Source organism: Neopelma chrysocephalum, unplaced genomic scaffold, assembly GCF_003984885.1.
Source record: "Neopelma chrysocephalum unplaced genomic scaffold, ASM398488v2 Primary Assembly neopelma1_59, whole genome shotgun sequence".
NCBI classification, from domain to species: Eukaryota; Metazoa; Chordata; class Aves; order Passeriformes; family Pipridae; genus Neopelma; species Neopelma chrysocephalum.
In genome coordinates, this window is record NW_020897714.1 from 20195574 (window position 1) to 20218858 (window position 23285).

The following is a 23285-nucleotide window of genomic DNA, read 5'->3' on the forward strand; positions in this document are numbered from 1 at the left end:
TGGAGAACACAGACAAAGCCAAAGGAACTGGAGCAACTGTGATATTCCCACTTCACAGCAGTTCTAGTCCTGCACACAGATTTGTTAGAGCTACTGGCAGCAGATATAGGCTGTAAGAAAGGTTGTTCTAGACTTTTCAAGGGAAGCTGGTATCAAGGCAAATAAATTTGAAGATCAAGAAGATTCAAGAAAATGTTTGTGCCTTTGAATAACTTATTCCTCAGGTGGTTCTTCATGTCTGTCAAATGAAGTTCAGTGTTAGTCCAAGTGTAAGTGTGTTGTCTGTGAGACAAGTGAAGTCCTTGGTGGGAATGGTTTACACTAAGTCTCCTGGATGTGCAGAGCCAGAGGTTAAATGTGCATGGTCCCAGTTGCCAAGTGTGAGAAAAAGATGATGCAGGTTGCCTCTACTATCAATTTCTTGAGGTTTTGACATTGATAGAAAGAAAAATAATTTCTCTCTTTTGTCCTCTTTTTAACTGAGTGAATCTGATCTACAAATCATGCAATCATTGGTTTTTTTTTCCAGACAGCTTTCCTTAAAGGGAGATATTCTACTTGCAGCTTTGAAAGCCAAATATTAGTTATGAAAAGAATACAACAAATTAAAAAACACTATTAGCATGAGAATTAATGAACCTAGAGCCCTTATTACATCTATCAGACATCCAGAAACCCAAAGGGTATTTGCACTGATACGAGCCAGTGACCTGAAAAGATTAAGCATTGCCAGCTAATTATGATGTCCTGAGAGCAGGGATCCTTTGATTTGATACTGAGACTATTTTTTTATAACACAGAGCCTTTGTAGACCATCAGGACTACAATTTGCAAGTGTATATCTAATGCCTTTTCTATTCTCTGGTAGAGTACATCCCTGTGCCAATGATAGTAATTGCCTGTGTGGGAAAGAAACATTACAAGAGCACTTAAATGTATTTGTAACTATTTCTAACTGTTGGAAGTGAAGAGAAGGAGCCAGAAACATGTGAGGAGGCAGCTGCTGTTGGCAACCAGTCCCTAGTGCTCTGTGAGACATAGTGTGAGAACCTCTGTGTTGGAGCAGGAGGCTAGGTCATAGTTGCAGCCTAGATTCAAAAAAATTGCCAGCAGAGCTTTGCCCACAGAGGTGATACCAGAGGAAAGTAATGAAAAGCTTTATGGCAGATTTTTTAGTATTACTCATCTGTGCACCTTCAGTTTTTTTGAACCTTTAGTCCAGACCTGTCTTTTCATCACAATTAAGTGATATTTTCTAAGTCCACTGTAATGAATCCTCTCTGGGATAGCTGATGAATACAGTAATTAAGAAAACTGCTATGTTGGAACAGACAAAGCAAAGATTTCTGTCACGGAATCCTCTCTCCAGTATTGCCCTGTGATGGAAGGAAAGAATATGGAAAACAGGACACACAGAAGGTGAACCTTTCTCCTGACATACCCTTGTTCTTCCAGAGAAAGGAAACTTGGGATCTCAAACGGTCAGCTGTTAAAATCCACCACAAACACATATTCAGTTTGTGTTCCTCTCCACTGCTGGCAGCAGCAACTGCCTCCGTTGTCATTCAATTATAGTGGAAAATGTCAATTTTGATTAAATCTCTTGTTGCATTCTGCAAAGCTTTGCCCTAATACCAGAACATTTATATAAGCTTCTGTGAGGTTGCTGTCCCAGTCTGAATGTCACAGTGCTCCCTCCTTATGGTAGTCTGATGTGCTTTTTGGCCCGGCTCTTCCCCTTTGGGCTGGTTTTGGCTGGGGTAGAGCTAACTTTATTCACAGCGGCTGGTATGGGGCTGTGTTTTGGATTTGTGTTGAACAAAGGGTTGATAATATAGAGATGTTTTTGTTGTTGTTGAGCAGGGCTTACACAGAGCCAAGGCATTTTCTGCTTTTTGTATTGCCACGCTGGTGAGGAAGTTGGGGGTGCATGGGAGGCTGGGAGGAGACACAGGTGATCCAAACTGACCAAAGGGATATTTCAGACCACATGACATCATGTTCAGTATATAAAGTGGGGGGAAAAAAGAGGAAGGGGAGAACATTTGGAGTGATGGAATTTGTCTTCCCAAGTAATCATGGTGCATGATGGACCCCTGCTCTCCTACAGATGGTTGAACACCTACTTGCCCATGGGAAGCAGTGAATTAATTCTTTGGGTTTTTTTGCTTATGTGCACGGCTTTTAATTTCCCTATTAGACTGTTCTTATCTCAACCTACAAGTCTTACTTTGATTCTCCTCCCCATTCCATCAGGTTGGAGGAGGGAGAGGGGCGTTGAACAAGTGGCTGTGTGGTGCTTAATTTCCAGCTAGGCTTAAACCACAACACCTTCTCGGCAGGGCTTGCTGGGCTAGTCACACATCCTTGTCACTAGCACTAGGAAATCCTCTCAAAATGACCTTATAGGAGGACTTGGAACCAAATAAGCTGTTGTAAGATTCCAGCCCTGGGAGCTGCCGGCTCATGGGCTCAGCTAAGAGTTTTACTTTAAAATATAGATATAGGATTCTTGCAGAATATACCACCTAAGGAGTCCCTCTGCTGTGCCTTTTGCTATTGGACATGTCTATCTCATATTGGCCTTATTAGCCACCAGCGTGCTTGTAACAAATGTGGATAGAGCCTTTCCCAAATCTTCGTTCGTGAAGCCTAGCCATGATGATGGTGATGATGAGATATAGGATTCTTTAATACTCTGAGATGGCATCAAGAGAATAAGCCATGGACTTGTTTCCAAGGGGTTTCTTTATTAATTTGGGGGAGAAAATAAGGGAACTTGGAAAAGGTTCAAAAAGGGCACTACACAAGCTAGACAAAGTGTTCCACCACAATACCAACCCAGCATATATTAATCCACAACACTTAAGATCCAATTAATCCACAACACTTAAGTCAAAATCCAATCCCTCCAGCTCCAAGCCACCCAAAGCATCAAGAAAGGAGCAAAGAAAGAGAAGCAGAGGGAGCAAGAAGAGAAGGAGAAAGAGGGAGAGACAGATTATATAACTACCACTGAAATCATGTGGAATACCAGCTCTCACATGTCCAGGTGGCAGGGCCGTGATGCGTGGCAAACATATGTCTATGGTTTTATCTACTCTGGTCCCTATGGCCAACCCCACCCAGCAGGGTGTCTGACCCACCAGCCACTCTGGGGTTCCAGGACAGGCTGAGGGTCAGTATCCTCACTGTCCCTGCCAATCTCAGGCTGGGTTAGGGGCTCCAGGATGTGTGGTGTGTTATAGTTTTCCCAGGCTGTTTGTGACTGACAGCTATCTGGGGTTTTCCCCAGGGGCCTGCTATGAGGGATACGATGCCACCTCACCTCCATAAAGTTGGACCCATCCCTTCCTCCTCTCCCCCCCCCCTTCCCCCCCCCCCCAAAAAGGTTCTGACCCAATAATCCCTGATCTGATGTCTAACAGCTGTCCATTGTTTTTCAGTAGGAACTTCTCTGGAACAAGGCAGATGTACCTGAACACATGCATCACAGATCCTGTAGCTCCCCCTCTGCTGAATGAGAAAGGCAAACAGTAAACTCAGTACTAAAAGTCAATTCCCTAATCCAGAGGCAGGAGGAATTCAGTGAAGATGACAGAGACACAGATAGGAAGAAGATAATCTTCTTATGTATGTCTGGGGGACCATCTAACCAGTGCAAAACTAAGATGAAATTAATTACACTCAGCTTTCTTCAAACTAGTGTTTTTACTTTGGCATGAGCAAAACAACTCTCACACAGGACTACATTCCTCTGCTTTGTTCTGATTCATCCATACTCAGTTATCCTGAAGAAACTTCACTGTTCCAGAAAGATGTCATCACTTCATAGAAAGGATATGTGATGGGTGCAGTAACTCTGCAGTGGGTCCCGTAGCCCTAAGGTTTCTTCAGGGAGCAAAGTAAAAGGTCAGAAGAATCAAGAAAGCATTAAAGAACTCTTAAAGAAGACCTTTAAAGAAATGGCTCATCATATAGTGGATTAGAACTGGAAATTCTAATAATGGTGGGAAGACAGACTGGATTTCCCAGGGTCCCTACTATACCCCATCTAATCCCTGACTTTAGCTGAGCATGTATGTAGCCTGCAATTTGGGCTCCTTTTGGAAATGCTGGACTTTCTCCTGGAAGGCATTAGCAGTCTGTGCAAGGACCACTCAGCTAAACTCTATCTTGAACATGTTTGGTAGGGGTGCAGTGAGAATGAGAATTCGCTTTCCATGAAGTTTCCTAGAAACTCTACAAGGCAGAGCTGGGAGCGGATGAGAACATTAACCAAGTAGAACAAGATTATAGATCAGTTGTCAGACTGGTAAAGAAATCTTTCCTTCTTTGGACAGATTGCTTGCTGAGGATCATTAAACATTTAGGATGTATTTTTTTTCTTTTTCTTCCCTTAATTTTTTTTGTTGCAATTCCTTTCAGACCTAGTGATATAAATATGAAACACCATTATGACAAAATAATATCCCATTTGTTTTCTGAAGCCAATCTTTCAGTTCTGATTAGAGAGAAGAGGTGTTGGAGTTTAATATATTCAGCGGCTCTGAGAGTAAACTGCTCTGTAGAGGCATTTCAAGGTCTCAGTAAACAAACAGACATGTAAACAGTGCTCCTACCATTTAAAGTTTAAACTAGCCTTACACTGCCAGTCAAGGATGTGCTCAGCCTTAGCAAAGCAATGAAAAGGAAAGAGAGATCCATCTCCAGTGGAATCTCTCCAAATCTTGGAGCTAGGCTCAGTGTGGTAAGTGCATTTATGTGCCCATTTTCTACTTCAGGTGATTGCCAAATTGTCAAAATAGAACCATTATTTCCATCACTCACCTCATGATGAGTTCTGTATTCAGTGTCAGTAATGATTTAGTTATTTTCGGTTGTGAATATAATTTTTTCTTATGCAATTGCTATGGCAATACAGTCTCTAAAAGGAACAAGCCTGAAAGGGGGTAGGATTATTCCCATCAGTACAAAGTATGGACACACTGAAATGAATATATCTGTGTCTCCAAAAGCATAGTGATACCATTGTGCTGATTTTGAGAAGGGTTTAAGTTGTCTAAACACAGGTGTTTGATACTCTCAGGTGCCTAAAATGGTATCTAGTTTCCTTGCAAGGGGCTGGAAAATATGCCAGCAGTTCCTCAGGAGACTCACAATCTTCTTTTGCTGGAAAGTAGGTGGGATCTGGCAGCTTTGAAAAAAAAAAAAAGTCACATGTGTTGGGCCACATAGGAAAAATGAGAGGGTGAAGAGGAGAAGGGAAAAAATGGGAAAATGTAAAATCACTGTTGTCTTGAGTGTGAAGAGAAGCCTGTTTGAAAGTCAATGAATTACAGACATCAGGATGCAGGAGAGAGAACAAGAGCTGATTTGAAAACTGCTTTTTTACCCTTATATTTTCTGGTAGAAAATGAACAAACCTCAACTAAGGATCATTGTTTGAGGCTTTAACTGGGAAAAAAAAATCAAGAAACCCTACTACATTTAAACAAATGTAGTCTGTCACTATTCACAAACAATAAATGAAAACTGTACAGGCATCTGTCCCCTACCTCCAGATTTGATGAGAAATTAACTTTTCCACAGAAGTGTCTGTGCAAATAGTAAAAGCCAAGACAGGGGAACAGATCACAATTAATTAAAGAACAAAAATTTTAGCCACTTTGGGTTTTTCTTTTTGCAATGCCTCCTGAGGCTGGATCTTGTTCCCTGTCCTTATTGATGTCCACATCCAGAGCACAGTCTGGGCATTAGCACAGTCATTCCCTGAGCATCTTTTTTGTGCCCCTGCACTGAAATGTGTACAACACACATGATCCACAGGTATTGTGCAGGCCCTCAGGAGCTTCAAAGACCCTCTGAAACCCAAAGCACAGACAAAGGTGGCTCAAAGCTGAGATGTACCTGAGCCAAGCAAAGATATGATGATCCCAGCATTTCCCAGTGATGATATTGGTACCCAAGGAGCACACCTTCCCATTGCAAAGCTTTCTCTTAAGCTGACTGTTTTCTAGGCAGGCCCAAGCAGTCCATATTCACTATTTAAAACGCTGGGTTTGTTGCTACCCGGCTAACATCTAGAAACAGGGTTTGTTTCCCAGTTCTCTACATTTTCTCACTGCAGAAGTGAGACAAGAACCTCCAGAGGTTATTTGTCCCACCTGTGAATAAGTTTCTAATATAAGCAGGGAGAAAATCCTTTTGAGAAGCTTCAAGAGAGTTTGCACTACACACTTGCACAGCAAAACCCTGCTGAGGTTAATCCCGCCCTTATTGTTGACTAAATAGTTGTGTTGCACTCCTTACAAGACTCCTGGGTCTGTGTGTTGCACTTTAGGCTCAATATTAAGAAAATACTGTTCACCCAGAGGGTGGTTGGACACTAGAACAGACTCCCCGGGGAAGTGGTTACAGCACCAAGCTTGACAGAGTTCAAGAATTGTTTGGACAACATTCTCAGGCACATGGTGTGATTCTTGGGGTTGTCCTGTACAGAGCCAGAAAATGGACTTGATGATCCTTGTGGGTCCCTTCCTACTCAGGATATTCTATGGTTCTGTGATTCAATGATCATCACAGTTCACAACCTCCAGGAGTCCAGAGAATCCTTCCCCATCTCTGCAGCTCCACCACGTGCCTTCAAGATAGACCCGACCTATTGCTTATCTCTGCAGATAAGTTGTCATCCCAGTCCACCTGTGTCGAATGACCTAATTCACCCACTTAGGCTGTATTTGCAAATGTCCATGTTTCTCTGTGGACTTCCTGAATTAGAATTAACTCAGTTTTTTGTAAGAAGGAAGGTTAAGCACTGTACTTGCTACACCCACCTGGTGCATGCCATATTCCTTCTGCTTCTTTGCTTCCAAGTGACCCACTGACCTGGAAGGGCCAGGTCTGAAATGCATCCTCACCAGCTGCCATCTCCCTCAGAATGTTGAAAATCCCACCTCATTGCCAACAGCAAGAAGACAGGCTGCAGCTTTGAGGCAAGCCTCCACCCACACATGAAGAATAACCAGTTTCCCGCCATGCCAACAGGAGGCAGAAACTTCTGTTGTCCAGCTAAAAGAAAAAAGAGAGGGTACTTCTCAGCTGTGACTGGGTTATATACATCCTGCAAGCCCCACTGCTGAGCTGGGTAGAGCAAATGGGAAGCAACAACCTCCCCAAGCTGCCCACTCTCCCAACACAACTGTGCCCAGCAGGTGCGTGAAGTGAGAGAAGGCACTCGGCCCTAATTTTCCTCTCGCAACAACTTTACAGGATGATGAAATTATTCTTAGTTGTAGCAAGCAAAAAATGTATTGTTTCTGTGGCTTGTGACTGAGGAGTGGTCTGCAAGGATTCTTATTCTTTTTTACCGCTTCATCGTTAATGGGGTGATTTCAGAGTGTTCTCATATACAGTGGCTGAAGTCTCATTATATATTTAAGTGCAATTACTGGCTTGGTTCCATTCTCACACAATATCTCTCCTTGGCACTGCATTTCTCCCATTCTGTTTTGTTGCGTGTGCTGAATGAAATCAGCAGAGGCCAGAATTGTTAATAGATGTGCAATAGCCCTCTAAAGGTCAAGATTCCTGTAAATTTAGCTTCACCCCCGCCAGGCCTGAAATTGTATGTTATCTCAGGTTGAGAATGACTCTGGGAGAATGGAGGGTAAACAGAAACAACAAGGAGAGATGGAAGACAATAATGAGGGAAAAGGTGACACAAACTGATTGGCATTTGGAAGTAGTTAAGACTGAGGAAGACAGACTGACATATATCTATATCTATAAAATAGAATCATAGAATCATAGAATCACAGAATCATAGAATGACTTGGGTTGGAAGGAACTTTAAAAATAATCTAGTTGCAACCCCCTGCTGTGGGGCTGGGACACCTTCCACTAGACTAGGTTGCTCAGAGCCCCACCCAGCTTGGCCTTAAACATTTCTAGGGATATATATTTACGTGTTTCTTCCCTGTGGAATCTCATGATTTTAAGACAAATCTTGTGGACCCTGCATGTGAACATGTTTCTAAAAGAGTAACACAGAAAGCAAACCAGTTTGGAAGCGTTACAAATGGTATACAACAGCAACCCTGTAAAATTGCCAAGACTGAGATAAACCATCATTTTTACTTTAAGTTACTCATCATCTTATGTAAATACCACCCTATAATTACAAAACTTAAACTTTGACCAATATACAGTCTTCAACACAATATGATTTTCTCTGGCACACAAGTTGAAAGACACACTAAACACGCCTATGAGCAGGTTCCCAGCAATGCCTATGATATATGTAATTCTAACCTCTTTGAAATTAAAAGGTTGCTATAACAACATGATGCATTTTTTCCTATATAGCTTTCCTTTGCTTGTTTTTCATCATCACTTTTTAGAATATCAGTTGCCATAACGACAGAACATAGTATCTTAAATATTACCTGTCACGTATATTTATGCAGTATAATTAAAGGCATGGGATAAGGGATTGGGCCAAGCTCTGGATTAGTTTAATTCAAATTTCTTCCATGAAACATTCCAATGCTCCGACTAGAAGTAAGAGTGGATTCGGATAGGTCTAGCTTTGCAGGGACACTGCCTCTTGCATCTGTAAATATACTTAATTTTGCAATGCTTCCATAGTTAATTAAGTGTTGATGAGTCTTCTAAGTTATAAGCTATCAGCAGGGCTCATTTTTTGGATCTTTTTCTAAGCTGTGATTTCTATTAATTACAGTTGTGTTTCTCTTCTTATTAGCTAAGCTTATCACTCTCAGAGGAATATGAGACTTTCCTGAGTGAAGCAGAGAGCTGAAACAACCATCCTGCTATCCTGCCTTTCAAAGGAGACTGGCAGTCAGGTTCTTGGCTCTGCATCCAGCTTTTTTCACCACTATAAGGGTGTGACCTAAAATCAGCTTGAAGAGAGAACAATGTCTCCCCATGCAGACGGGGCTATGCCCCTGAATCTTCCTTCTACGTGGCAGGAATATGCAGAGAAAGAGGTATGGACGAGCTGGGACAGAGCACTCAGCTTCCACGTGCTGCTGTGCTGGTTGGAAAATGATGTGAGTGAGAGCAGCACCGGGTCATTTGCACTCAGAAGTGTACTTGTCACTGGGGTGAGCACCATCCTCCACAGGGAAAGAGCCCATATCCAGTCTGCACCTTCTGGAGCATGAAGTCAACAAATTAATAAGTGCTCATGTTTGTAATAGCACAACACAACACTGATATATTCCCATAACTCTCTGTGTGCTTGTACTAATGCTCCTACACCCCTGTTTGCCATTTCTCCTTTTTCTCTGAAGTTTCTTTTTACTTTTGAGCAGGGTGCTAACTCTTTGTGGTTGGTGGTGCCTGTTCTAGGCAGAAGCTGTATCCCAGCTCTGAAAAACAAGAGAAGTCATTTGGGCACAAAGCTAGCTCGCGACGGGATGGCACTAAGATCACTGGAGAAAATGTTCTTGGTGAGGCAGTTTATCAGGGGATCATAAACATAAGCTCTACCATTCCACCTTGGAAAGGTTAGGAGTGCCTAAAATATATCCACTCAACCAAACACATGAACTCTCTACCAGAAATAACTAAGGGGAAAAAAACACACAAGGGTGTAGGTTTTTTTTCTTTTTTTGCTCTCCACAAGCTCAGAGGAGCTACAGTTGTCCAAAGCCCAGAAGGAGCAGACTCCCACAACTCCTTTATGTGCCCAATGTGAATGCCATGCCAGGGCAGCAGAGTCATATTGAGGAAGGATCCCAGGCTCAGTCCTGAAGAACATATTAGCCTGCTTGACAGATGAATTCTCCAGCAACCCACTACAGGGCACACCTAAAAAAGGACTCAGAGATGGATAGCACAGGGGGAAGCAAGAAAGACACTGTGATAATTGTATCTTTCATTATTAATGTGTGGACAGTTACTATGAAAGGAAAGCAGGGATTTCTGGTTTATGGCTAATATCAATATTTTTTATTTATGGAGAATATTGTGTGATCTGGAGTTCTTAGACTTCTGATATAGGGCAAAAGTTGTACAAAAAATGAGGTATGGAAATGATCTCTCTGATCTCCATGCTAACTGTTTGTAAGAGCATGAAAATAACCATTGAGGGGAGAATAGTAAAAGATAGAAGTACTGATATTTTCAATTTCTGTCTTTTAACATTGACACAGAGTCATAAGTGTAAATTACTGCAATCACTGTTCTGAGTGACTAGGTCAGGTTGATGCCACACTATTCACATGTACTTCTTTAGAGAGAACTGTGCTCCGGATACTACAGATTATAAGGCACCACAGGCTATCAACTCTCTGTATGCTTATCAGAGAGATCCAGAGTCCCTGCAAAAACTGAGCTGGAGCATTCTGTGATTATCAAGTGGCAGAGGATTGGTCTTCTTTATTCCTATTCTGCTCTTATTCAATAAGCCAGTAGGGCTTTGGCTGAGGTAAACCAGGTATCCACTACTACCAGCCCTTCAGTGCCTGCTTCAGCAGTGTTGAGTGTTCCCCTTGACACCTGCAGGTTTCCCAGGCAGCTGCAGTTCCAGCTGTTTATCAAAGGGAGCAGATGTGGCACAGCTACCCTCAGGAACACCCTTGGTCTCTTCACTCAACCATGGAATGCTGCTCCCCCACATGGTCATAGAACAGGACATCTTGAGGATGCCTGGATGAAATCTGCCACTGACCCCAAATGTGGGGTGTCTCTGTAGATTAAATGGAGCCAAAAAAACAGCCCAGTCTTAACATGGGCAGAACGTAGAGCACTAAGATAATTTCCCCATGCCCTGTGATAATACAGGGTTTTTTTAGACACTTACTTAGGACTTTAGCTTCCTACCAGACTACGCAAAAACGTAGGCACAGCTGTGTCCTTGTTAGACACGTATTAGTCATACAGTACTAGGGTTGTAATGCTTTAGTGGGTACATCAGTTCTTCAGACTACACTATGGGCTTGGTGCTTCCTTACAGACACAACCAGGTTGGTTTTAGAAGATTACTCAGAAAAATACAAAGTGTTCACACTTCCCTTCTCTGAGCTGTTGGCAAGAACTCTCTCAGTAGCAGATTCCCTAACAAGACAGATGGATCTGTCCATTAACATGATGGTTACAGATCTGTGACTTCTTATTAATAACCTCAGAAAAATGTGTAACATCCTGTCCTTCTCTCCCACACTCAGATTGCCAAGACCAAGTGCTCTTTCATCACTGGTTAGCACTTCAGCATCTGTCAGGCTGAGCTTCATCCCGGAGGCCATTAGCAAAGGGAAGCAGCTGATGTAATCAGGTTATGCCTTAATGATCTATGGCCATATGCAACTAATATATGGTTGTAGCAATGCACTGGACAAGCAAGGAGCTCAAAGATTTTCAGGGAGAGAGAGAGTGCAGTATCTGATAGTCCAAGTCCCTGATGGAGTGCAGCAGGTCTGTGTAGCTGCAGAGCTACTGTACAGTGTCCTGTTCACAGAAAATTGCTTGACCAAATATGCTTCACTCTGACCACACATGTTTTGAGTATTTATCAGAGTCTTTGTCATAAGGTCATCTCTGCACTTTTAGTGTAATCCATGTCAAGCATGAGCAGGCTGCTCTTGAAGAGAAGGGGAGCCAAATCAAGAAGATAAATCAGCAAGGCAAGGTCAGGATCAGCAAGATACAAAGATCCATGTAAGTGTACTTACAGTACGGCTAAGGAAAAAATCAAGTGCAACAATTTGAACTTGAATATGGGTCTCAAAGAAAAGGAAAATGGCCTTTGCTTGCCATCCCAAGATTAGAATGCTTTACCTTTGGAAACGTTGGTCTCCATCAGTGGTACAGTTTGTGACCTACTGCAGAAACATTCCACAAATCATCAAGAACCACTTGTCTGACAGAGCTGAGCATTGGCCCTCAGGTAGAAAGGAAAGAAATGAAACATACTGAGTGAGAAGAGTAATATGAGTGGCAGGTTGAAATCAGTTTTGCTTATGACACAATGAGGGAGAAGCAAGTTCTCCTAAAATACACTGTAAACCAGTTCCAGGAAAGTTTGCAGGTTGTTATGGTAGTCACCTGGGATATATGTCACAACAGCTAGTATTAGCCTCAAGACCCTTGAGAAAATAACCCACAGTGTTTGCACATTAGATGTAACTGGAGGTGAATCTACCTGCTTTTCATGATCATGTGCTGTAGCTTAAATACTCTTTTCTTCGTAAGTAAGTATTTCCTTAGTGTAGAAGAGTCCATTTTATCAGCATAGCTGACCATCTGGCCACTTCTTTTGAAAGACTGTAGCCTTGTGGCAGAAGACTAGAGGAAATGAACTCATAACAAATCTGGGAAATACTTAAATCCTATGAAATGGATAAAATAAATGAAGAAAGATGTTTCTTCCTGATTCTGAGAGTTAATCAGTCATGCTGGGAAATGTGACCACTGCTTCTTAGTATATGTCCTGTGGCAAGAAGGTTAAGGCAGAGAAATTCTTTGTTCATGTGCTTGGTTTTCATATGTGTCTTCATATCTATCTTTATAGTCAAGGAACTTCAGATATATATGTATCTGCATGCATATGTCCATATATCTGTCTATCTCATATATCCAAGGAGATCACAGTATTATTGACTTTGAAGGCACTTCAGAAGATCATCTAGTTCACCATTAAAGTAGGGTTAGCACTGAATTGAGAGCAGGTTGTAATATACCCTCTGCTTTCCATTGGCAAGGTTGTCAGAAGGCAGGTAAGGTAGCTCATGTGCCAGCTCTTTAAACTTTGCATTTCCAGCAACTATTTGTTCAGTGCAACTCCTTGGTCACTTGTAGAGCCCCAAACAAACAACAGAGTACTAACTCTTCAGAAAAGCAAAGTTAAACTCTATTCATCAGTGGAAGAACAGCCCCTGAACTATTCTGTGTGTTGTAGAAATGTTACTTGTCATTCAACTTGTCCTCTCCTTCTCAGCTTGTGCTGAGGGAAGGGGAAGAGAGGGGGAGAGGAAGGTGTCAGGCTCTGTGTTAGAGCTGATGAGATGAAAATGACCTTGTCGTTGTCTGGATTCTGCTTTGAGCAATGCTGCATATCCCTTGGAGGTGGATTAGGTTTCCACTGACAGGCTCTGGGAGATAGAATTTCCATTAGAATTAAGGGAAGAGTATCTATTAGATAGATACAGCTCCTTATCTGCAGCTTGTCTCCTTCTCAAACTGTCTGTGTGCTATCTCTCATTCTCCTTGCCTGCTCTCACAGTTCCTCTGCTCATCAGATTTGTCTTGCTCTCTTCACCTCTCCCTGGGCTCTTCCTGAAAAGATAAAATAGTTCTTCTGCCAGACATGTAGTGCCATTGCTTGTCCTTCACTTTCTATCTTCATCTTCCAAACAAGGGGCTTCTCCTGCTGCAAAATGACTGGACCAAGCAGCACACAGGCTGTGCAAACCCATGACATGCCTCCGTTTTCAGCAGGCACAGCAAACTGCTAGTGAAACTTCTTGTTCTGCGATCATCCCGGCTCTCTGTCCACCACCACCAAAACTTCCTCAAATGGGGCCAGCTGGTAAATACAGGTTTACACTCTGATGTCCCACAGAGTGGGCCTTGATATACAAAGCTACCTACTAATGCTTAAGCAGAAGACACCCTGAATCTTGAAGCTTTTTGCACTCTAGTTTAGAGCTATACTGAACTAACAAGAGTGGTCACAAGGACATATGTGGCCATCACTCAAATCTGTGTTCGTATTCCAGCAGTCAGTTTTCGTTTTACCTGTGATATCAGTGAGAACCATCAACCTTTCAAACATCACTCCCTAAGGATAACTGTGTGGCAAAATGACATCTTTGAGAATCTGTCTCAATAGCCAATACCTGAGCACTAGTGCCCAGCATGATGGACGTGCCAGAGATGTTTCAGAGATTAACAGAGGCTGTTACACCCCCTCCTTGTTAAAAAAATTATTCTTTTTTCATAGATATGCTTTTACTGATTCAGGGGAAAAGTTAATGATACATCCTTCCCTACCCATGAGGTATCTTGTTTCTCTCATACATATTACATAAGCAGTAGTTAAAAAAACCAAACCAACAAAGCATTCAAAGAACAATGGCACATTTGGTATTACAGTCTACGACTACACATGGTTTGGAGCAGAATGTGAAGTGGGAGGGATTCTAGAAAAGGGAAAGAAAGGATACATAAGATTTAGCAGGAAGCAGAGTTCTACTGACCATCCGTTTTGCTTGATCCATGCCAGGATTGGGAATAGAGGGCAAAGTCTGCAGAGAATCCCACAAGGTATAATGGAAGCTTGAATCAGACCCACTATTCCTGCTCAAGGAGATTTTAGCCAGAGAGGAGAACAGAGACTCTACTCTGCCCTAAATGGTGTTTTTGTATTGTGTATTTTAGTTCCTGGAAAAAAACAGAAAGTGTCACAACAGCCTACATCTCACTTGCAATGGCTTTTCCAGGTGTGTCAGTAAATACCTCTGCAAGTCATTGCCTGGTTTATTTATTTACATATAATATCCATGGAGAGGGACACTGAGAAATCCAGGAGCTACACCAGACTGATATGCTAGTTTCTAGATTAGGACATCAGTGTTGGGCCTGCATACTCACAAGCATTTACTTCCCTGTTGGACTCTTCGCTGGCAATGCTCCTTGTGCACTGAATACATTTTCCAAGTCAGAACATTGTGTTGTCACCAAATACCCATACTGGATCTGAATGATTTAATCTTCAAAATTTCATGCAAAACAAAAGGTATTGGTTTTACTTCACAGGAAGTCAAGAACCAGTGAAAATTAAACCACTGCACTCTAGTCCTGACTTTTGTAATAGGGCACTAAAATCCAAAAAAACTAAAAAAAAACAACAAAAAAAACCCCCAATGTAAATATAAATGTTCACTCAGGAAAGAGCCAGAGGAACACTTCTCACACTTTCAAAAAATAAACTCTGCTCTCAATTGACCCATTTTCTGAAATGTTTAGCTTTTGATCAGCCACTATTTCCAAAAGAAAAAAAAATGGTAGAATCACAGAATCACAGAACATTTACCATCAGTCTTACTTGCAATTGTTTTTGTGAGCAGGGTGACATCTGCGTTCATGTCCCCATGGTGTCCCTGGCACCACTGAATGACAGTGTGTATTAAGAGACAGCACCATACACCAGTTTGCACCTTCACCTTTTACATCCGCAGAACCCTCCAAAATATCTGCCAGCTATGCTTGATAGAGCAGTGAGTTACAGAACAGCAGATAGTATCAGCATTGTTTCAGAGTTATTGTTTCTGAAGCCTTCCTGCTGGGATCAAGAACTCTAAACATAACAATGTTTTATAATGAATATCCATTCAAGGATATTCATGCATGGTGATTCTGACAAGCTGGACAGTTGTTTTGCATTTGGGATCTCCAGCCACTGGCAAAATAATGTTTATCCTCTCTCACATCCATATGTTTTCATGACTAAGATTCATTACTGCACAGCTCTCACAGTCCCTCAACTCTTATTACAGATTGATCTCCCAGAGTCATTCTCCTTTGAGAACTGGGAGGTCTTTGAGAAAAAAAGTATTTTGAAGGAGTATCTATGATGCAAAAAGCTGGAAACTTGAAGGTAAAAATACTTTCACATGAGAGAGAACATTCAGATAATTTTGTGATAAAAGAGGATGCTGCATTATACATATGGCATTGAAGCCTCCTTTCTACGTACAAGCCATATTGCATTGCTTTCTCCTTTGCACAGCAACATTAAAAATTCATTAAACTTTTCTGCTGGGAAAGCTTACTAGCTTCTCTCTCCTTTACCTGCCTTTTTTGTCCCCCCTCTCCGTTTTTCCAAAACAAGCACAGCTACACTGGGCTTGGTAATTGGCTCTGATCTCCCTGGGGGCCTTTTCTGTCAATAAGATACAATTAGGGATGCCTACTCGCCCTGCTTTGAAAAGGGAAACTAGCAATACCTGTGAGAGCATTACATGCCATGTTCATAATAAGACATGGCATGATCGGCTGCACAGACTGAAGCAAATGCTGCAGATGAAAAATATCCACTGGGTCATTCATGGTGTAGACATTGTCAGTGTAGACATTGTCAGTGTAGAGATAAGTTACAAGCATGGGTATTTCATGATGCTTGCTTCCCACAGAGTCCTATTGGTACCACAAGTTGATGTTTTATTTTAGAGGGAGATGACTATAATAGTGGTTTTTAAACACATGTAAAGTGTTTCTTGAAAATGCATCAGATGAAAAAGAGAATTGAGCCATCATACAAACACCAGAGAGTTCATCTCAAAACTCACAGGCAGGTCTTACAAATGAAGCAGAAGACTTACTTGTGACATGCTGAGAAGACACATCTGTCTCAGGATGCATTTATTGATTTATTTTTGTGCTCGGAGGAGCAGGAGACTCCGTTGTGCCTCTTGGCCATTTTTGGCCATTTCTGTTGTCTTGAAATCAAAGGGTTGGAGTATATGCTTAAAGCTGTGCAGCAGGAAATATAATGCAAGAACAAACCATAAAACTACAAAAATGTAGAATTTTAGTGGGCAATGCCAACAGAAAGGACACTCTGAAGAACTTTGCAGCATTCCAGATCTCAAAGGCTGATGAGTCTCCCCAGCAAGAGATTCCATATGCATGGAAGAGCCACGCGTAGAGATCAGCTTTCATCATCCTCTACTACCTCTGAAACCATATAATAGAGGCAATGCATGTTGAATTTGGGATATTTTAACTTGCTGAACTTTTATTTCATTTGCAATAGACTACCAAAGCTCCCCAAGGCTGTGAAAGCACAGCATGGTGTAACCCTTGTTCCGGGGGCAAGGGGAGAAAAGTGCAACCAGTCCTTTTGACGGCCTTAAGGAAACGCCAGGCACAATGGAGTCTGGCTCAGTTAGCTGATTAAAGTGCCAGTCTCTCAAATGTATTCTTATCCTGCAGATTTTCCCCAGAATTTGAAGTATGTCACAGTGGGCAAAAGCCCAGCAGTTCCGCAAGAGAGTGTCTGTCATGGTGAGAGATGGAAGTGCTTGGCTAAAAAGCATTACTAAGAGTTATGGCCCAACATTATGACCTCATCTACAGTTTCAAATAGAATCTAAAGACCAGGACCGTGACTTCTCTCAAAGAAAGAGGTAAACAGAAGGACAAGATAAGTGCATTCTCTATCAGAGTAAAAGGAATTTGACTGGTATAACCCAGCCCTATGGACAATCCCTGGTGTTGCTCATATTTTGGACAAAATTCAGTTACTTGCCCAAGAAAAATATCTCTGAGAGCTGCTATTGATTTGGGATCTGGGTTAAAAGTTTTTTAACATGCAGGATAGCTCTGAATATGCAGAGCTGCTTCCCTTAGAATATGCCATGAAGATAAGGAAGAGCTGAATGTTTTGCCCCCACCCACCAACTCCAGGTTATAGTCATTGCAGTGAACAAAACACGATATCAGGGCACCATACCCTTGCCAGATACTTTATGTGAACAAGATCCCCAGTCCATAGAGAGGTACCTACTGGACTTGAACCTCTTTATTTCTATATGTCCCTTAGGAACATGCTTATTAGAGCTTACCAATTCCATTATCGTTAAAGGCTGATAATGTCCTGATACTCTTCTCTCAGTATTTGTAAATAATGATTCAGATATCTGTGTCTTTCTGACAGTGGAAAAACAACTCTAAGTTTGGTTTAACCAGCCAGAAAACTTCAGCTTATGGCTTGTTGCCTTACAGTAACAGCTCAAAGCAGCGACAGGACACTAAAGAATCTGGCCTTATATATCAACTGAATAGGGTGATTTAAGGTCTGAGCACAGCATGAACACCAGTGCTATTAGAGTCATCTCTGGTATCCTAAGGTTAAAGATATTACTCTTTCAGATTCTATGCATGCAGGCCTCCTGAGACCAAGGTCTCCCTTGCTGCTGGGAGAGTTCAAAAGATCTTGTCCAAGTGCTAATGTCAGATGGAGTTCAATACAGAAAACTCTAAGGCCTCTGAATTCCCATTAATGGTTTGTAAAAATGCAGAGTGCAGTCTGTGCACAGAATTATCTCAGCAAAGCCTAGACTGTGTTCTCAAAATATAGATTAATTTCTTTTTTCTTTAAGAAGGAAATCACAGTGTGTGAAAGCATGAATTGTTTTCAAATCACAGTTTAGTTTAGTTTAATTCAATTCAATCAACCTGGTCCAAAAGAGAGTGCTTTGTGTGGGAGCCTAATGTGATGTTTTATTTTATCCGTTACAGTACTACAGACTGCAGTTTACATTTTGAAATCTGCTTTTTACCATCTTTGCACATCCTGACCTAGGATGTACAGCACTTTAGCATCAAATTAGTGCAACTCAGCCTCAGGGTTAGTTAAGATCCAGTTAATTATATTAACCTAGGACAGCTCCGGGTAGGAAGTTGCATTCTTCCTGCCTTCTTCCTTACCATCCCCCTCAATGCTCCCAAGTTCACCCTGAGCTAAGGAAGGTCTGTAGGAGGAGCTGTCTGGCCAGCTGTGCAGCAGCTAGTGTTTGCAAGCCATGTCCTCAGCACCCAGGCCAGTAGCAATGTACATTCTGTGCCACAGAGGCTGCACAGTACCCCAAAAATGACACCAGGGTTTCAAGAAAGCAAAAGACTTGAGATAAAAGTGACCCACTACCCCTCCTCAAAGAGGTCACATTTCTGACTGCAGCCAACCAGGGTCTACTGCCTGCCATTTTATCTAATTTCCATAGTCAGATAACCTTCTAATAGAAATAAAATTTGAAAGAATTAGCTCCATCCTACACAATTCAGATTATTTCCAGCATCAAAGTTTCAAGTCTTAAGATTAAAGTTTTTGTTGAGATCACATGGTATTTGTGCAAGTAAGGAAAAGTAAATCCTGTTTAATCCACCAGTAATTCCAACGACTTTATTTTGTTTAAAGAAGCTCTGTTGGTAAATTTCACTGATAAAAAATGCCAGGCAAGAATGAAATTGAACGTGCCACAAAATATTTCATATTATTTTTGGTGGGGTATTTTTGTTTGTTTAAAATTAAGGAAACCAAACAACATTTGAAGTGCTACATAAAACAAATTCAGGGCTTTTAGTTTTGTTTAGTCAAAGCTTTTCTTGATATCTTCAGAAGGTTTCATTTTTGATGCTGAATATTTTTAAATATTCAGCATCTGGCCTATTCTCCCCCTCTGCTCTGCTTTTGTGAGAACCCACCTGGAATACTGTGTCCAGGTCTGGGGCTCCCAACATAAGAAGGATGTGGACCTGTTGGAACGAGTCCAGAGGAGGCCACTAAGTTGATCAGATGGCTGGAGCACCTCTCGTATGAAGACAGGCTGAGAGAGTTGAGTCTGTTCAGCCTGGAGAACAGAAGGCTCCAGCAAGACCTTATAGCACCTTTCAGTACATAAAGGAGGCCTGGAGGAGAGCTGGAGAGAAAATAGGACAAGGAGTAAAAATTACTCACTGTGACATTAGTGAAGTACTGAAAAAGGTTGCCCAGAGAAGTTGTGGATGTCCCATCCCTGGAAATGTTCAAGGGGAGGTTGGATAAGGCTTTGAGAAACCTGGCCTAGTGCAAGGTGTCCCTGCCCATGGCATGGGAGCTGAAATGAGATGATCTTTGAGGTCCCTTCCAACTCAAACCATTCTGTGATAATATGATTTAAATTTGAATGTGGCAAGCTATAATCAATGTTTAAAGTATAATAATTTAATGGTGTAGAGCTATTTTATTATTATCACAGCTTAAATTTCTAACCAAAATAACAAACAAATTAAAAGTTGCTTCAAAATGAAGCATTGGAATGTTACTCTTTACGTATTTTTAAATAGATTTTTTTTACCTTATGGAAATGCTTTTTTTCCCCTGTCTTTCCCTCTGTCCCATCAGACGACATTCAAATCTGTATTTGCTAATGAGAAAACGTTGGATCACAAAATTTCTGCTCAGCTTTGTTGATTAGACTTTCATGCGCACAGTTCAGTTTTTGTCATCTGAAAACTAAGATGTTTACCTACCTCTGGTATTCTATTCCATTTTATCCCGCTGGGGAAATTAGAGGAGGGTAATGAGTCAGGAAGGCAAGAGATGGAAGAGTGTGAAAAATTGAATATAACCCTATCAATTTAACCCTATTTGCAGTGTGGGTTAAAATTCTGGTTCAGTACAGAATATTTCAAGATCATGCGTCCCATTAAAAATATGAATTAATTTTTTTACTGAGTCTGTGCTTTTCCTTTCTCATTACTTTCATTTTGATCAAAGGGAAAACATAACTGTAGCACAGATCAGGAATAAAAGCTGTCAGATTAAAGCATGTTCAAACAAAATGTACTGGACATAGTATTAGTAGTGAGCTTACATGTGGTACTATTTCCATATTATACATCGGAGCCTTTTGGAAATTAAGCCATCTTTATGATATATGTCCTTTAAGCAGCAGAGCAGGAAAATGTTACATTAACCCACATTTGCAAAAGTGTGAAAAAATGCTGTGGCAGCTGGGGGCATCAGGCAATGGATATTGGTGAATTTTGCTAAAGCTGTAGAAAGGCAGCTACAGTGCGCAGAAGCATCCTGAGTGATCACTTCTGACACCAGTTAACTTTTCCACTATCATCACTTCCAAACATTCTTTCAACTTCTTTCTTCTAGACATAGAACTTCCTTTTGTTTCCAATCCACTGCAATTTTATGTGGTGCTGCTGCAAACAAATGTGAAATCAATTCTGTTTTTCAGCTTGTACACTCCTTTTTGCTGGCCATCAGCAAAACTAGCATCAATGCCACTGTTGTTCAACCTTATTTAAAATATTCACAACTCAGAAATTGTACTAGGCTCTGTAGAAGGGGTGGAGAATATTAGTCTGGAGGTGGTAAACACATTGGAACATCACTTGAATGCAATTAAGTAGGACTATTGTTATTTCAGAAGTCAATCCAGACCAGATCTGACCAAGAGAGTTATTAGAGTGAGCACCAGAAAGGTTCCAAGATACCTCATATTGTTCTATAAGACCTAAAATAGATTAAAATCTAGAGTGAAGAAGAGCTGTTTATGGTAGTTACTGTCACCTGCAAATCCTCTACTTGGTACTTGTCCTTGTCTTTTAGGCGCTTTTGTGGACATCATCAGCCAATTAGTGGCATAGGAGAAGACCAGCAACAAGTTTCTTTCTAGTGAGAACCAGAGTGCAGGGCATCTTCCAACTACCTTAAGACAAATCCCATGTCACCTAGTCAGTCTACCTGAAATTTGATTTATTAAGGAAGAAGAAAGAGGAGATGTCAGCATGAAAATGTTCTGTGGGAAGTAACCAGCCATAGCCATTATGTGTGAGAAATGTCGGACTACTGAAGTACACCCAGCTTAGTGGAGAGAAGATGCATCTTCCAAAATAGAAGGAAGTGGTTTTGTGTTTTTGTTGTTTTTGGTTTTGGTTTTTTTTCCTTTTGAGCCCTGTTTGGCAGGGAGTTTAGGCATTTTCTGTAAGCTCATTAGTAAGTTTTATCCCTTCTGCCATCAGGTCTTGATTTTCCTTTTTTACTTTCAGGATACCTAATTTCATTTTTGTTGGCATGCAAAACTGAGCACTTATTACCGTCTCCAGATACTCCCTTTATCTCGCTTTTTGTCTCTAACACACCCCCCCACACACACCTCTTTAATCTGTTTTGCTTCTACACTGACACTTGCATCACATGGCATGCAATACTAAGTTCCTCTGCTCAGCTTTGATTTCTATTACTTTTTCTTCTTCCTTCTTCTGTCCAACTCTTAAGGCCCATTCCTGAGAAGACCACAGACTAGGGACATACAATCTTCTTTTATTTTTCTTTCTGTGTAAGAAGAAAACTTCTTGATGGGCCAGACAACACTTTCCTAACAGCTGTCCAGGTGAGGAAGCTACAGAATTCAGGGAGGTAGGTTTACACAATTTTCAACTCCCCGTTAACGTTACTATATATTATGCTAAGCACATGCTCTTGGCAGACATCATATCTGTCATGTTTGCTATGGAATAGTAGAAAAGAGAAAACAGTCTTCCCTGATTTACAGGGTATTGAATATACCTGAAATTTAATCATGAACACATTTGTAATGAGGCTGAAAATGGCCTGTCAAATTCTGGCCGATGATTTCTTAATTAAAAACAATGATAAATCTTCTATATGAGAGGTAAGAATATTTTATTAAGGTACCAGTGTGGGATTACATAGAATACAAAAGGAAAAACAAAAGGAAGAAAGCTGAAAAAAACCCACCAAAACCACAGAAAAATCCTCATCTTAATTCTGTTTGTAAAAATATGCATGAATACCAATGTAAAAATGACAAACAAGGCATGAGCAGTACCTTGAAGTGACTACTCAATAAATGGCTGAAGAAACATCACCATATCTGGGCTGATGTTTATTATTAGAGCTCAGCTTTTGTTTTTCATGCCTTGCTTCAGCAATATGCAAGCTCAGTGGCAACCCTGCTTTTACAGCTATTGACTTAGTCCTTTTAAAAGAAAAGTTTCCTACAATTATACCAAAGACTGAAAAGTGAAGTCCAGATGACTTAATTCAGGAAAGAAAAAAGATTGAGTACCTTTTCACAGAATATTCTGAGTTGGAAGGGACCCACAAGGATCATCGAGTCCAACTCTTAAGTGAATGGCCCCTAAAGGAATCAGACCCACAACCTTGGTGTTGTTAGCACTATGCTCAAAACAACTGAGCTAATCTCAGGGTCATCTCGCACCAGTCTTGAACATGCTGTCCATGGAACTGATCACAAACATATATGCCGTGTTTTAACCTCAGTAGGCAACTAAGCCCCACAGCCCCATTCATCCTCTTAGTGGGACTGGGAAGAGAATTGGAAGAGTAAGAGTGTGAAAACTCATGGGTTGACATAAAGACAGTTTAATAGTTAAAGCAAAAGCTGCAAGCAAAGCAAAATTTGCTTTTTGGGATTTGTACTAAGCCATCCCCAGAAGAGCAGGGCTCCATCACATGTAACAGTGACTTGGGAAGACAAAGCATAGAATCATAGAATCATAGAAGATCCCAAGTTGGAAGGGAGCCACAAGGATCATTGAAGTCCACCTTCTGGCCCTGCTATCACTCAAAACATTCCCCTTTTCTTCTTTTTCAACCAGCTTTTAATGCTGAGCACAATGCCATATGTTATCAAATCTCCTTTTTCTTCAGTTGGAGTCAGCTGTCCCAGCTGTTTCCCCTCCCTCCTTCTTGTACACCCCCAGAATCCTCA